At 28.5% G+C, this 13,965-nt stretch overlaps 1 long non-coding RNA gene across 1 annotated transcript; it reads right to left on the bottom strand.

The window, feature by feature from the left end:
• Positions 1-10,955: 10,955 nt before the first annotated feature.
• LOC136997948 (uncharacterized) lies at positions 10,956-13,965 on the bottom strand. The gene is made up of 3 exons (XR_010888488.1): positions 12,721-13,965; positions 11,638-11,743; positions 10,956-10,982 (listed from the first exon to the last, which is right to left on the bottom strand). It is a non-coding gene; the product is annotated as an uncharacterized lncRNA (long non-coding RNA).

Raw genomic sequence — 13,965 nt, 5'->3', positions numbered from 1 at the left:
GTCAACCTTGAACATTGTAATATTCTTATTATAATAATTTTACATAAACTAATTCTCATCTCAATGCACAACAGCCGAAAATTCTTGTGATGTGTCGCCATAATTTTTACGAACAAATTAAGAGTAGTCAATTTAAACAAAAAAGTGAGTCTCCAGGCAGTCTGCCTACACTGCTATTAAATAGTCCGTATGATCTGGGAGGACATGGTAAACTAAACTAATTGAAGGCCCAAATAAGAACTTTAGCTGAGAAGGAGAAACTTGGTGGGAGAATATTATTTAGGCAGAGAACAGATTGAATACTGGCAAATACATGTTTGGCAATAGCTCAGTGTCACTCTGCTTGTTAAGACCACTTTTTTGTCTTTTAATGTGTAATATCTCGGAAATTAGTCTTTTGTTATATGACATTTCCTTATCTAATATTTCAATATTTTCCCAATCCATCTCATGGTTTAGTTCTAACCTGTGGTAAGATATAACTGACGGAGACTCCGTTTTTTTATTTATATCAGATTTGTGTTCTTTTATTCTAGTTTTTAATTTTCTTTTCTTTTTGTTTGTTCCACATAACTCGCATCACAATCGTGACATGTTACTTTATAAACTACGTCACAATGGTTCATGGAGTCTATACCCTAATAGCACAAAAGGTTTTAGTTACATTGCAGAGATATTACAAGTGTCTCAATTGTATATCATTACATTTGTTATATTTCTGAGACATTCATTATTGAAACATTAAATTTGAAATGTTTCTGCAATGTGCTGGATGGAAACTTTATTGAAATGTCTCCTTAATGTAATATTTTGCAACATTACGAAATTAAAGATTTTGAAAGGTTTCTGAGACTTCTCAGAGTGCAATTATTTGTGTATCCTAGCTACGACGATTATTTATTAAAAAATTAATAATCGCGATAAATACGCGATCGCGCTTACGGTGTGCATTATCCCATCTACATGCTATCGCATGCTACCGGATTATTATCAGTGTTATTATCAGTGATATTACTGGAGCAAATATTTTTTAACATTTAGTGCACGAAGAACAAGAAGATAAGTTGTCAAACGAAAAGATATGTTTAAGCAATTTAATATATTATATTTCCCTCCTCGTGTATAAGAAAATTGTTTTAAAATTGTTTAAAAGCAAGCATTATAATGTATCTTGTATATATTAATTATTGCAGATATAATCGTTTTCATATAGTCGTTTGCCACTGCACATTGAATTACATTTATGTTAATCCATTAGTAAGTACATATTTATTTTATAATGGATAATAAAAGAAAAATATTTTCTTCTTATTCGAAACGTCATATTCGACGACTAATTAAGAAAAATACGGCGACCGATATAAATAATTTATTGCACTCTATACCGAGATATTCTCACCACTTATCTTCTGGTAACGAGCATTTAAGAGCAGATAATGTTCGTCAAAATCAAAATAATAGTACCAACATAGCCAATTCGAATATTGTTGCAAATGATGACAATGTTGATAATTTGTGCAATATTGATGAAGAGCCAAATGATCTTAGTAATATAGAGTCACCTAATGATGTTGAGTTAATGATAAATTAAGAGAATAAATCACTAACAGAAAGTAATACTGACGGAGTCAATTCTGTAAATAAATCTGCGAATGAAATAGATAATGCAAATGCTGAAAATTACAGTGATTTCAAGAATGATCTGTGTCGTTGGTATGCAAGATGTCGAGTATCGCATAAGACTCTTTCAGAACTATTAGTTGTTTTACGGAAACATACAAGTTATCCATTTCCAAAAGATCTTCGCACTTTTCTGAACACTCCGAGAAATGTCGAATGTATTCCTGCAGAAATGCAGTATTATCATTTTGGTTTTGAGAAAGCTCTTAAGAAGATGCTACACGAACATGTGCAACTTATAGGCTCAACAAAAGTTCTTAGGGTTTTTATAAATATTGATGGCCTCTAATTACAAAATCTAGTAAAGCTTCTTTGTGGCCTATATTATGTAGTGATTCGGAAACAAAATTGATGTAACAATTTATAATTAGTAATAGGCTCCAAAATTAACAATAATCAGGAATAAAAGACGGAAAGAGCCGTTGCAAGGTGTTCGTGCATAAATTCAAATTATATTATGAATATAAATTACATTTAAAATCAAACGTTTCTGCCTATGTTAGGCCTTCCTCAGTGACATTACGAAAAATTACAAAATAAAAACATTGTCTTGATAGTCGAAACATTAAAAAATTAAATAAATAAAAACTATAAGCTACGCAGTGATTTCTTCTTATTAATTAGAATCCAATGTGAGGAGATATACAATTGGAATTCTAATGAAAGAGCCAGAGATAGATTTTGCCCCATGATTCGGCTTCAACACTCATGATAAAATATTTTGTTACAACTTAAAAACCGAAGTGTTAAAAAGTTGTGACAACTTTGTGCGGATAATTCTTTGGGCACATTACCTTTTCGACCATTTGACCAAGTTAACACATTTATTCCTTATGATTTTAACACTTCGGTTTTTAAGTTGTAATGAAATATTTTATCATAAGTGTTGAAGCCGAATCATGGGGCAAAATCTATCTCTGGCTCTTTCATTAGAATTCCAATTGTATATCTTCTCACATTGGATTCTAATTATTAAGAAGAAATCACTGCGTAGCTTATAGTTTTTATTTATTTAATTTTTTAATGTTTCGACTATCAAGACAATGTTTTTATTTTGTAATTTTTCGTAATGTCACTGAGGAAGGCCTAACATAGACAGAAACGTTTGATTTTAAATGTAATTTATATTCATAATATAATTTGAATTTATGCACGAACACCTTACAACGGCTCTTTCCGCCTCTTATTCCTGATATTGAAAATTGATGTACATTGTAGGAGCATATTATGGCGAAGCAAAATCTGACAGTAATAATATATTTGTGCAAAAGTATATTGACGAGGCGACATTTTTAACAAACAATCCATTAAATTATAATGGACAACAAGTTGAAATTAAAATACATGGTTTGATATGCGATGCTCCAGCTAAGGCATTCATTTTAAATGTAAAAAATCACAATGCTTACAATAGTTGTTCTAAGTGTACTATTCGAGAGCAGTATATTCGTAATAGAATATGTTTCCCTATAGTACATAATAACTGCGCTATTTTAAGAACCGACGAAGACTTTATAAATAATAGGTATACAGATTATCAGATTGGGAAAACAATTTTCCAAAACATACCTAATTTTAAACCTGTGACCGATGTACCTTTAGACTACATGCACCTAGTGTGTTTAGGAGTAGTCAAAAAATTAATTTTACTTTGGAATATAGGACCGCATTCGGTTAAATTATCTCACCAAATGATAAAAATAATCTTGGACACATTAGTTAACTTACAAAATACAGTGCCGTTTGAGTATCGTCGAAGACCAAGATCATTAAACGATTTTAGGCTCTGGAAAGCAAATGAATTTCGACAGTTTCTTCTTTATACCGGTCCAGTTGTGTTAAAAAATGTTTTAAAAAAAGTATATATGAAAATTTTTTAAGTTTACATGTTGCGATAACAATACTTGCGAACCCAGTTCTGTCAAAAAAATACAGCTCATATAGACTACGTCAAAAATTTATTACAATATTTTGTCAGTACTTTTACAAAAATATATGGCCCAGAATATGTTTCTCATAACATTCATAATTTATTACACATTTGCGCAGATGTTCGAAAGTACGGACCCCTAGATGAGTTTAGTGCATTTTTTTTCGAAAATCACATGACTTATATTAAAACATTAATCCGCAAACCAGATAAACCACTTCAGCAATTGGTAAAACGATACGCTGAAATGGAAATACTTGATTCAAAAATTTCAAATTGGGATCGATTTTGTAATAAAATACGTTTAAAGAAACCATACAAAACTGGACCTCTCATTGATGGACATAATTTTAGATCTGAATTTAAAGTTCTTGAAACTCATTCATATTTGATCCATTGCGAGAAAGAGCAAAATAATTCGGTACTTCTTGAAAACGGTACTGTAGTTTCAATTTTAAACATTGTAAAATCCGAAGATAATGAAAAATTAATTATTGGTAAGAAACTAAAGTATGTTAAAAATCTATATTTACTTCCTTGCGAATCAAATGTATTCAACATTCAAGTTGTAATTACAGAGGATCGCATACGTGTATGGTCATGCGACAAAATTAAAGCTAAATTGTGGAAAATGCCATACAATAATAATTTAAGTGTCGTTTTTCCAATTATACATATATAGGATATACTTTTTTAATAATATTAAGCACAAATTTGTCTTAATTTTAAAATTTAATTGTACTTAATCTAAAATTTGATAATTTCTTTTACATTTAAAATTGAAATATAAGTATTGTTCATAATGATGATAATAATTCTTTATAACAATGACATATCAAATACATTTGCGGATATTTTAAGAATATTTTTAAATTTAGCATTGTTTTTCAAATCGAGATTGTGTTATTATTTTATTGTTATTGAATTAAATATAAAATATATATTATATGAACACAGTAGCGCAACAATTTGTAATAGATACATAATTCATAATAAAAATAGCTTGCGTTCATAAAATATCGATTTAAGTTTTGTTAATAGAAAAACAAATTGTTTTTTCAAATTGTGTATATACAAATAAATTGTTGCAGTAGAATTAACTAAAATTGAGTAATATATGATATCCGTAAATAATTATTTACTTATTATTATGTTTTTATTGTATTCATGGATATTTATAGAAAATTGAAGATGTCACGATTTACAATCGTCTTGTTTAAAAATGGACTTCAATTAGTTCCTACATCTTGGCTATATGACAATGATACAATGTGTTATTGGCCGCCAATCTGCAATGATAAAAAAATTCGAAAAGCTATCATCGAAGAAATGAGTCCTGTCTGCAGCTGGTCTACATTCCGTGTTCTGCGAATTTTTGAAAAATCAAGTGAGTTTATTATTCTACAATTTTAATGTAATGTTATTTAATACTATGATTTTAACATTGTTATATATTTGTATTCATTTTTAGACACATATAAATCCGGAATGGAGAAAGTCAAAATTGTCGAAAATTATTCTGATTTAGAAATATCAAATATAAAAATTTCGCGTAAAAAAAGACGTCTCAAAACGATTCAAAGTGATAATTGTTCTTCATCATCCGATGTCGAAAATACGAACAATAATAAAAATATTAGTGGAAAATATGAGAAACAATCAACTAACTCGCATTTTCTGACATTGCCACCTGTGCCACAATCCTTAATTAAGAATAACAATAATTTATCGTCAAGAAATGAAGAAGTTGTAAATAAAGAACACGATAGCCAGAAGAGCATTTCCTTTACTTCGGTCTCGGACAAAAGTTAGTATAATATATTTATAATTTTGTACGTTAAGTCTAATAAAAATTACGTATATTTGATAGAAATTTAAAGAAGTAATTAAATACGTGTACTTTGTGCATTTTTTGTCGCTAAAAATAAATGTATATTTTTATTTTGATTAATGGTTTTGACGTAGACGTGAATAATTTTAAAAAATTTATATCAATTTTCGGCGAAGAAAATAAACTCATCCTTTGTGTATTGTGTTCGAAAGTGTATTCTAGTTTACTTTTTTCAGATATACTACCAGAAATATTGCGAAAGTTAAATCAAATTTATGCAAAATTAAAATCCATTGATGACAGACTCGAGAAACTAGAAGAAAGGAATGAAAACAACTGCAGTGACCAGAAAAGTAAAGAAAAGTCAATTTTCGAAGAATTCGTGTCATTGCCTTTAAAATTCCAAGAGGAACTTAAAAATATGGAAAGTGATCTTGAAAATGAAGATTTTTTCAATCGAATGGTAAATATTTATTCATTTCATTAAAAATATTGAAGTTTTTTAATATACAAGTTACATTAATTTTTTTGCAAAGAAATATTACAATAATATAATAAAAAATTGTGTTTTTACAGGCAACTTCCTTTAACAGAATTGGAGGACGTGACAGTGACGAATTAATTATTAACATTTTAAAAAAGACTATTTCAAATAAAGTCGCCTTGGAGTACAGTTGAGCTGGTAAGGCAAAGAAAAAGAGCTTTAACGATTTGCTTTTGTCGAAATGTATTAAACGTAATAAGTTTGCAAATTTTACATACAAATATATTGGTGATTTCATCTAAACCTATTTATTAATCATATTAAAAATATTAATTTTAATAAATGTTCCAGAGGCTGTACGTTTAACATACGAGAATTGTACAGATTCTGATATTGCAAACTGTGCTTCAAAGTGGCTCGTGCAAGCGACATTAAGACATGGACGAATGCTGGAGAAAAAAAGTAAGTGCTTAAAAATCCAATAATAACTAAATCTTTTAATAAAATAATTAACAATGTATCTTAGTATCAATTAAGTACGGTATAAAAATAATAATAACTATAAATCTGCACTAATGTAAGTAAAAATTTTCACTTATGAAATTTAAAGCACATATTTATTACGTCAAATTATTACTTCTGGCAATCTTTTACAAAATTTAATTCTCAACATATAAAAATATTAAGCTAAATGTAAATATTAATATAATAAACTATTTCTCTCATTTCATTTTTTTAGATTATTTTATTATTATTTTCACTATATTGTAATGTAAAATGTTTGTTTTAACCACTTTCTTATTTTCAGCAAAAATCAGAACCCTATTTTTATTGCCGATAAGGAAGGATCTGCAGAGTAGTATAGAGTTAATCTTTATTTTAAGTATTATAATAAGTATTATAATAAGATATATTTATATCGTTTTTTTAAAATAAAGTTTCAATGTTTATAATGACAATTTTATTCATGTCACATATATTCCTGAGAAGTTTCTGCAATGTTGCAACTGAAATCAAAGTGGACATTTTGATATTACAACAACCTTTCCGAGATATTTCAGAAACATTTTGGATAACACTTCAGAAATATTTCTGGAAGGCTTCTTGATATGTTTCTGCAATGTTTAAATGTAATCAATGCGGACATTTTGACGTTGTTATAACCTTGCAGAAACCTTTTGCAACATAACTGAAACAGTTGCAAGGTTTCCTTGTTATGTTACTGTAACATAACTAAAACCTTTCAGTGCTATCAGGGCAATCTTTACAAATCCTTTTTTAGTATACAGAATGTCCGTAAAGATTAGAGCTAAATTTATACAATGTATTAATGAGATGGAGTAGATAAAAAAAGTTCTTATAAACTTATATCCAAAAATACTTTATTAAAAAATTATAAACATTCGAAGACTTATAAGCAGAATTATTCTCTATAACTATTCTCTATATCAGATCGCTGACTCCATATGTCATTGCATAATCTTGTAGCTGGCGATGATTGATCAAAGCATTTTCAAAACACTAATTATAAACTAATTATAAATTTTTTTGCAATGGCAACTTCTTGAGTTATAAGTTCTCAAAGTTTAAGTACCGCTGACATTAGTATTACTGAAGATGTACTTAAACCTTGATTGGAAGAAATTTCGCACGGATTGGATGAGCAACTCGATTTACTAAGTCCAGTGTGAATTGAAGATCTTTCAAATAATCAACAGGTTCAAAATAAAAGTTATGTACTAAAGAAGCCATTATAATCTTCAACTCCATTATGGCGAATCGCTGACTTATCATTAACCATAAAAATTAGAACATTAGAAATAATTTACATATTAAAAATTTAATATTGTAAATATTACCTATACAATTTCGCGATCCTGCACTAAACGGTAAATAGAAAAACGTATGACGATTTTGAATATTTTCAGGTAACAATCTGTCAGAATCAAAAACTTCTGGATTTGGCCAGAAATCCTGATTTCTGAATATTACCTATACAATTTCGTGATCCTGCACTAAACGGTAAATAGGAAAATGTATGACGATTTTGAATATTTTCAGGTAAAAATCTGTCAGGATCAAAAACATCTGGATTTGGCCAGAAATCCTGATTTCTGAATCAGATTCTCGAGATTGACGCCTCTTTTTTTCTAACATTGAATTGAATTTAAAAATTGTTTGGTCAATGAACGTATTTTACAAATGTTCGTAAGAATTAGACGAATTATATTTCGTTTTCCGACACAGATCCGATAATAGACACGTGGTTTTTAATGAGATCTCCAGGCCCTATATTGTGCATTGTTGTAACATATCTAATATTCGCATTAAAAGTTGGACCAAAAATAGTGGAAAAAAGACCAGCTTTCCAACTTAATACAGCAATGATTTTATACAATGGGTTTCAAGTATTCTTTAGTATCTAATTAACATCTTTGGTAAGTATAATATTATGGTTCTACGTGAAATCTGTTAATGTTTAATATTAAACAGTGAAAAACGTGTTACAATATGTATTGTACTTTGTTCACTTTCTATTATTTCATTTTCAAAAAATATTACTTTAGCATTTGATATGTGAATCGTGAAAGCTTCAAAATAAGTATTAGATAGTATAATTATTGTGTAAATGACTCGAGAATATAATAATATATATTTATAAAATCAACATTTTGATAAAAATTAATTAATTGAAGTTAACGTTTTGACATAGGTAATTATCTAAATATAAATAAAACTGAATGTAAAGAAATCAACTAGAATAATTTGATGCGTAGTAAAAAAATTCATTGATTTCAGTTCTTAGATGTTAACATTCGATTCTTTTTTTTTTTACTGTAATGATGTCCACCGTTTACCTTCGTCACAAAGAAAATACATACAAACAGCGGTAGGGCACTTTTTTAAAAATTTTTACAATATCTGATCTAATAATATTAAACATTAACAGATTTTACGTAGAACCATAATATTATACTTACCAAAGATGTTAATTAGATACTAAAGAATACTTGAAACCCATTGTATAAAATCATTGCTGTATTAAGTTGAAAAGCTGGCCTTTTTTCCACTATTTTTGGTCCAACTTTTAATGAAAATATTAAATATGTGGCAACAATGCACAATATAGGGCCTGGAGATCTCATTAAAGGCCATGTGTCTACCATCGGATCTGTGTCGGAAAACGAAATATAATTCGTCTAATTCTTACGTACATTTGTAAAATACGTTCATTGACCAAACAATTTATAAATTCAATTCAATGCTAGAAAAAAGAAGGCGTCAATCTCGAGAATCTGATTCAGAAATCAGGATTTCTGGCCAAATCCAGATGTTTTTGATCCTGACAGATTTTTACCTAAAAATACTCAAAATCGTCATACGTTTTCCTATTTACCGTTTAGTGCAGGATCACGAAATTGTATAGGTAATATTCAGAAATCAAGATTTTTGGCCAAATCCAAAAGTTTTTGATCCTGACAGATTTTTATTTGAAAATATTGAAATTCGTCATACGTTTTCCTATTTACCGTTTAGTGCAGGATCACAAAATTGTATAGGTAATATTCAGAAACCAGAATTTCTGGCCAAATCCAGAAGTTTTTGATCCTGACAGATTTTTACCTGAAAATATTCAAAATCGTCATACGTTTTCCTATTTACCGTTTAGTGCAGGATCGCGAAATTGTATAGGTAATATTCAGAAATCAGGATTTCTGGCCAAATCCAGAAGTTTTTGATCCTGACAGATTGTTACCTGAAAATATTCAAAATCGTCATACGTTTTTCTATTTACCGTTTAGTGCAGGATCGCGAAATTGTATAGGTAATATTTACAATATTAAATTCCTAATATGTAAATTATTTCTAATGTTCTAATTTTTATGGTTAATGATAGGTCAGCGATTCGCCATGATGGAGTTGAAGATCATAATAGCTTCTTTGATACATAACTTTTATTTGGAACCTATTGATTATTTAAAAGATCTTCAATTCGCACTAGACACAGTAAATCGAGTTGCTCGTCCAATCCGTGCAAAATTCATTGCAATCAAGTTTAAGTACATCTTGAGTAATACTAATGTCAGCGGTACTTAAACTTTAAGAACTCATAACTCAAGAAGTTACTATCACAAAAAAGTTTGTAACCAGTGTTTTGAAAACGCCATGATCTCAACTGTGAATCATTTTAATAGGAATAAGTATTATTGTTCCAGATGGCAAAATATATGATTCTGAAAATGTCACAAAACACAATTTATTAGGATAATTAAAAATTATTCAAATTGTAACAATGAATATTTTTATATAAATTATTTCATTTAAGTAAAAGCTTTTTCATACAATAACTTACTATTTTCTTGAAATATTTTCGTTGGAAAAAAATTAATATTAAATTATGAACTAGTCAGTTTATCAATATAATATCAATCAATATAACATTTTTTTTGTAGTTTTGTAAAAATATATATAAAACATTTTTTATTAATTACTCACGTAATTTTATATTTTTGCACGAGACTTGAACTATATAAGGAGTGCTAGGATACAATCTTAACGATTCCTTCAAACATCTTTACAAATATGACATACTATTTAATGCTGTTGTAATAAGTTTTCCATTGTTCTCTTGCATGACTGCATTAATTTCACTTCTGACACGATCCTACATTATTAAACAAATTTTCACACGTTTTATTTGATTTGTATTTGTGTCACTTTTAATTGAATTATCTATGCGACGCACACAGAATACAAAACATATATATATATATCCTTTCATATTTATATACATAATAATTTTATTTAATTATAAATTTAAACAGATTACTTAATATCTTTTTTGATTTATTACAGTAATTTTAACTATTTGTTCTAATATTATCAAAAAACACAAACAATATTAAATTTAACTAATTATATATTTAATTAATATAATCAATGAAGTATTTACTATGTGTTTGAAAATCAATATAATTATGATATATCTGAATATTCTTATACTCAGCTAATAGCAATATCGTGAAGCATATAAATATTGTCGTTGTATCGTGACCCTGTAATGGGAAAAATATATTTTATTCATTCCTTTGCGTTATACATAGACTACATATGAAGAGAAAAGTGGAATCCTTTTTTAAATTTATGTATAAATTAAAAAAAATCTGAACAGGTTTTACTGAATAATTTAAAAGTGCAAATGTTTAAATTAAAATTGAAAAAAACTATGAAAAACAGTGTACATGTTGCTGTACACACAATTAGAACAACTTTAATTTTAGAACTAATTTTCTAACAATTAATAATATCGGATTTGATCCACTTTTCCTCTGAATTCCTCGTGTATGTATAAAAAGACTTTGCAGAAATAAAAAGCAAGTTAAAATATTTTTAATATTGTCAAATTTGTAAAGTTTTCTTTTTATATAATTTTTGAACACTTTGTATCCGTATAAAACAGAACTTGAATATATTAAAAAATTAACAATTGTATTTCAATTTTATTAACGACTATTAATCAAAAAAATATTATTGTTGTTTATTGTATCACATTAAAGTAAGAATAATTATTTTATGGAATAGCTCATATAAATGAGCACTTTTATATGAAGCAATTTGATTTTACATGTATTTTGAACTCTTTACAAATTTTTTTGTAAATATATTTGTTATGGTATTATTTAATAAATATAAATAATTTCAGATATCTACCGCAAACATAAAGTATCAACTTCTTCTCTGATATCTAAATCACTCATCTTGTTATTGTCAGACATTGCTATCAGAAGATCCAACACAGCTAGCCGCTTTTTTCGTACTGAAAAGGATATAAATATTTTGTATTTAATGTATGATAATGTATGACAAGTACGTTTATGAGAATCACCCTGCATGTATTTCTCATTATTATATTAGAGTTTTATAAATGTTAAATAACATAATTCGATATTTACAGTTTGTATTTGGAATTGTACGTTTACCGTCTAATACAAAAGAGAGTTGTTCAAAAAATAATTAACTTTATTTAATATTTTCTTAGACATATTTTTGTAGAAACAATTACACTTGTAGCAAAATGACACATGAATTACACTCCCTTTTTGCGGATTTTTTTATATTATTTATCTATAATTTTTTATATGATTGTAGACAATATTAAACATTCCGACAGAACATGTTTGAAAAAGATTTATATACACATTTATTTATCCTTGGTTGGGACAGGCCTGTTCACTAGTGAAGGTAACGTAATAGATCTAACATAATTCTCATTTTTAATATGTACGATATTTCGAATTGGAAATATATAAAAACTATACTTTTTAATTTTTATAAATGTCTACAAATACTCAGACTCGATTGTCCTGATATTGTCCTTTCACGTATGTTCAGTCTATAGTCTATCCTGAGTCATGTTAATAAACAAAATAAGTTTCAAGAATTACACGTAATTTTCAAACGCCATAAGGATTTTCACATATTTATCAATAAGAGGTACAGAATTTACAGTTCTTTGTTAGTAAAATTATTTATCCTTATGTATAGATTTCAATAAACTTAATTTATAAGGCAAGTATTACGACAAATACAGTATTATTATTTAGTTACTAATTGTTTTTTTATATATATACCCAGTAAACATAAGCTAACAGTAATATAACGTCAATGTTATAATTTCTTACTCAACAATGTAACTGCAATACAACATGCCTTGTACGTAACAATACTTTTACTAATAAATACTTTTTTGTAAATGCTATTTATTAATTTGTAAATGTACATAATTTTACTTGCCTAATAAACTGGAGCACCACATAAGAGTATTGCCAATTAATAAGAATGTTGGTGGTCCTGGTATTTGATCGATGAGTTGCCAAAATCTTCCATGATGAATAAGATAATAGCACAATAATATAAAAAAAATGCATAATAGCATTAAAGTAATAATCATTTTTTTGTTGAATAAATTGAAATCTTCTTAACTTTTCTTCTATTTTCTGGCTTGGTCCTGAATGTCCTGAATACGAGTTATGTAATATTTAAAAAAGATAAATCAGAAATTGCTTGAAATTGATTTAATAAACGGTACAATGAAAGCATTGGATTTTTGGCTTTTTATTATTTTAATATTATTAGGACCTTGAATAAGTTCTCGCTGTTTTTTTTGTTAAAAAAAAACATTAATTTAAAATATAAGGCTTACAATAACTTTACTCAAAGTATTGTCCATCATTAGAGACCACTTTCTCCCATCTTTCTGGCAGTAATTGAATCCCCCGTCGAAAAAACGATTCATCTTTTGACGCAATCCATGAATCGACCCATTTTTCGGTTTCTTCGAAAGAATGGAAGCGCTGCTCGCTCAAACCATGCGCCATCGACCGAAACAAGTGGTAATCCGAGGGGGCTATGTCCGGTGAATACGGCGGGTGAGGTAGAACTTCCCATTGAAGCGTTTCCAGGTAAGTTTTGACTGGTTTTGCCACATGTGGCCGAGCATTGTCATGTAACAAAATGACTTTGTCGTGTCTCTGCCCGTATAGTGGCCGCTTTTCTTTTAGAGCTCGACTCAAACGCATCATCTGAAGTCGATAGCGAGCTCCCGTGATAGTTTCATTAGGTTTCTTCGTCTTCAAACTTTGTCGGTGCTCCAGAACGTTCTTTATCTTCAAGGTCAAAGTCATTATTTTTAAAGCGCCTAAACCAGTCTCTGCATGTCGTATTCGACAGAGCATTGTCACCATATGTTTCAACAAGAATTCTGTGTGCTTCAGCTGCAGATTTCTTTTGAATAAAGCAGTGCAATAAAATTCCCCGCAAAAACACTTTATTTGGCACAAAAGTAGACATTTTCGCAATAGGTAATTAAACACGCGTGGTTGACACTGTGGTAAACTGTATCTACTAGAATTTGAGGTTACATATAGTACTACTTAGCTGATGCGTTTCCGTACGAAATTCCATGCACAGAGTGCCGCTACGCCATCTTTTAAGAAACAGCGAGAACTTATTCAAGGACCTAATATATTAAATTTATTC

This window comes from Linepithema humile, chromosome 2 (assembly GCF_040581485.1).
Source record: "Linepithema humile isolate Giens D197 chromosome 2, Lhum_UNIL_v1.0, whole genome shotgun sequence".
In the NCBI taxonomy this organism is placed as follows: Eukaryota; Metazoa; Arthropoda; class Insecta; order Hymenoptera; family Formicidae; genus Linepithema; species Linepithema humile.
This window is presented reverse-complemented; position numbering and strand designations above follow the sequence as displayed.